Source organism: Panicum virgatum, chromosome 4K (genome assembly GCF_016808335.1).
Source record: "Panicum virgatum strain AP13 chromosome 4K, P.virgatum_v5, whole genome shotgun sequence".
In the NCBI taxonomy this organism is placed as follows: domain Eukaryota; kingdom Viridiplantae; phylum Streptophyta; class Magnoliopsida; order Poales; family Poaceae; genus Panicum; species Panicum virgatum.
This window is the reverse complement of record NC_053139.1, coordinates 34,322,284-34,325,370: the sequence shown is the minus strand read 5'-3', so window position 1 is coordinate 34,325,370 and position 3,087 is coordinate 34,322,284. Positions and strand designations below refer to the sequence as shown.

The 3,087-nt window shown below is 44.0% G+C and overlaps 1 long non-coding RNA gene across 1 annotated transcript; it reads left to right on the top strand.

Moving 5' to 3' along the window:
• Nucleotides 1-2,142: 2,142 nt before the first annotated feature.
• LOC120704844 lies at nucleotides 2,143-2,774 on the top strand. Its single transcript, XR_005687699.1, has 2 exons — nucleotides 2,143-2,215; nucleotides 2,303-2,774. It is a non-coding gene; the product is annotated as an uncharacterized LOC120704844 (long non-coding RNA).
• The last annotated feature ends 313 nt before the right edge of the window (nucleotides 2,775-3,087 follow it).

The window sequence follows — 3,087 nt, the reverse complement described above, 5'->3', positions numbered from 1 at the left end:
CGGAGGGACCGGTCTGACCGGTAGGGGCCCGGACAGTCCGGCCATTGGATCGGATACTCCGGGTTTGTGGTGATCTAGACATTCCAGAGTTAGGTCCGGATTCTCCGGACTTGGGAGTCCGGATACTCCGAGAATACGTCCGGATACTACGGATTTTTGGTATCGAGGTGCGCACAGGCCAGACCGGTCTGACCGGTGCTAGCAGGGCTGAGAGGGTTAAATCAGGGTTTGTTAGTGAAAATAGATAGAAATTGATTTGATTATTGGTTACTTGTAATTTTTATAAATCATGCATGCATTCTCTCATGTCATATGCGTATGCATACGTGTAGTAGCCGCGACGGAGAAAATTGTGTACGAGGTGGTTGCGGAGCCACAGGAGCCACAGGGGCAAGCCCTGCATCAGGAGGATCGTGAGGAGCCGGCCCAAGGCCCAATTCACCCTAGCACTGAGCAGCAGACGCAAGGCAAGCCCCGGTGCACATCCTATTATTTCAACTTATAACACCTATATATGTCTCTATTACTTGTGCATTAGGTTTAGGAATTGTTTGAAACCCTAGTTGCATGATCCCTAGGTTTTTCCCTGAGTTATACTAGAATGCATAGGACGATAGGAGTGCTATGCTTAATGGTTCTCGGTAGAAAAGACGAGTGATCTCTTGTCACTCGCGAGATATAGGTTGTTTAGAAGTCGAGTGATTTCCGGTTACTCGCGAGATATAAGATATATTTATATTCCAGTACATGAGTTATTGAATTTGATACGAAAATTGAGACCGGACGGGGAAATAATGAGGATGTTTAGGGATGGCAGCAGGACAGGGTTTCTGGGTGTCTTAGCCCCGTCTGTGTCGATTAAGGACCGGTCGTTGTCGGCAGTGCTGATCGGGGATTGAACTGTACTAACCGCATGCCGGGAGTAAGAGGTAATCGAAACCGGTAAGCCTAGTACTGCCTCGCTTCGAAAGTACAAAACTGCATCACCACCCCTTAGGGCGAGTCGAGTAGTCGCGGAGAAACGGGATGCATATGTTTACTTTTGGTGGTCTCACGTTGAGCTCGGCTGACTATACGAAGGTGGGGTGGTTCTGTAGTTCGAGGCGGGGAGGGGAAGGGTTGGTGCGTGTGGTCCGACGGGGCATACGCGTGCCGTGTTGGTTAGGTCTACCTTGCAAGGTTAAATCGAATCGAGTCGCTGTGTCTCGCGGTTATGAGGGCCTTGATCTCTTTGCTGCATCGTAGCAAAATGTTAGAATGTGAGCTATCTGTATATAGTGTTGAACATATTGAATTATTTTGATTGCACCACCATGTTTGTTATAGTTGGTTCGTGTAAATATTGGATTAGAGTTAATTTATATATAGAATTTGGGGCTAAAATAATGAAAGTAAGGAATTACTTTAGTTGCTTTTCTATAAAATAACCACCAGCCAAAAGCCTTGCATGTCTAGATATGTGGGCTAAGTTATACCCACGGATCGGGTAAGTCTTGCTGAGTATTAGTTGGTCAGGGTTTGTTGCCACCATATTTTATTTCAGGGCATCCAGACGTCGATTTCTGCCCGTGCTGCGTCAAATTTATCCGCAGAGATGCAGAGGGGTGGGAAGTGGTGGATAGAGACCCTTAGATTAGGGATTTGGCGGGTTGCACACTTGAGGGCAGGGTGTGCAGCCCTCAGTTTTGTTTCGACCGGTTTGATCGGTCAGTGGACCGGTCTGACCGGTGGTTGCTTAGGCCAGGTAGCATCGGTCTGACCGGTGAGATGTACCGGTCTGACCGGTGGTGTTATAACTGAACCAGTGAAGTAATGTAGTTGTTTGTTTTCTTTTCCATTTGAGCTCGGCTACGCTTTGTAAAATTTGTAAATTATGTAATTTATGTAAATTACGTGAGCTTGTGTTTTGAATTAAATTTGTAAAACTCTCGTTATCGGTTGTCATTCTTGTATATTTTCAAGTATTTTGTCGTGCTTGTACCATCTGCGCCCGCCTTCGCTTGGGACTTCCGGTGTTATTTCGATCGGACCGTGGGTTAAGAAAGGATCGTCAAATTAAACCATTAAGCTAATGCGCCCGATGTATTCAAATGACAGCCATTACGTTTAATTTGGAATTTTAATTTGGCGGTTCTGTCACATGATTGAAGATAGATGGCAAGATAGCTAGTATTATTGATGATGGAATTGCTAAAATTAAAGCTGAAGCCGTAAGGTAATTGGAGGCGCTACAACAAATTTGATCTTTACTCAAATGACATTTATTCTAAACATTCACGTATTATGCACATTGTTTTGGTAGGGAGAACAACAATGAGCCAAAACCGAACTGGACGATGGTACTGCTCACTATGGCTGCTGGTTTTATCGCGGGAGTGGAATGCTTTCGATATGCCTTTCTTGCATCAAATGCCAAAGGAAGACGCACCCTCCATGAGGGCAAGAGTAGACATGCTTAGTTAAATAGCCTAGGGCTTTCAGGTCCACTCTGTTTATGCAATGCAAAACCAATTAGGTAATCTTGGTAAAACATTGTTAGCTAATTATGGTATGCAAAACCTATTTATGTTGAATGATTGTCGTGCTAGTTTTTGGCATATATCATGTAACTTGTACTTGTAACATGTTGCTGTTCTATGCTGCATGGAGCAGGTGCTCGGTTAAGTACTGCAGGTTAATTAGTGTTTGGTAGTAACTGAATGTGGTGTGTTTGGTGCTTACCTAGGCATGGTCTGTTGTGATTATTTATGGAACAATTCATGGTGTGACACTTACTCGAATGGTGATTTAGGATTTGTGGCTTCACTTGCATAAATCATTTACTGAAATCATGCATTGTCACTGTGCTGTCATATATTGGAATCTTCAATTACCAGCTTTGGCCCTTGGGCTCTTTTCTCCGGTTGGTCTTCTTTGTTCTCAGTATTTATTAGTCTTTGGTAATGTTCTCTTTGGTATGATCAGTTGAGCCTGCAAAAGGAACTAGTCAGATATTGTCAAAGGTAAGAAAGAAAAGGATGTACTTGACCCGATTGGTCAGCAGCTGTGCAAGAGACCTTTTCTTGAGGCCAAATCATGATCATATAA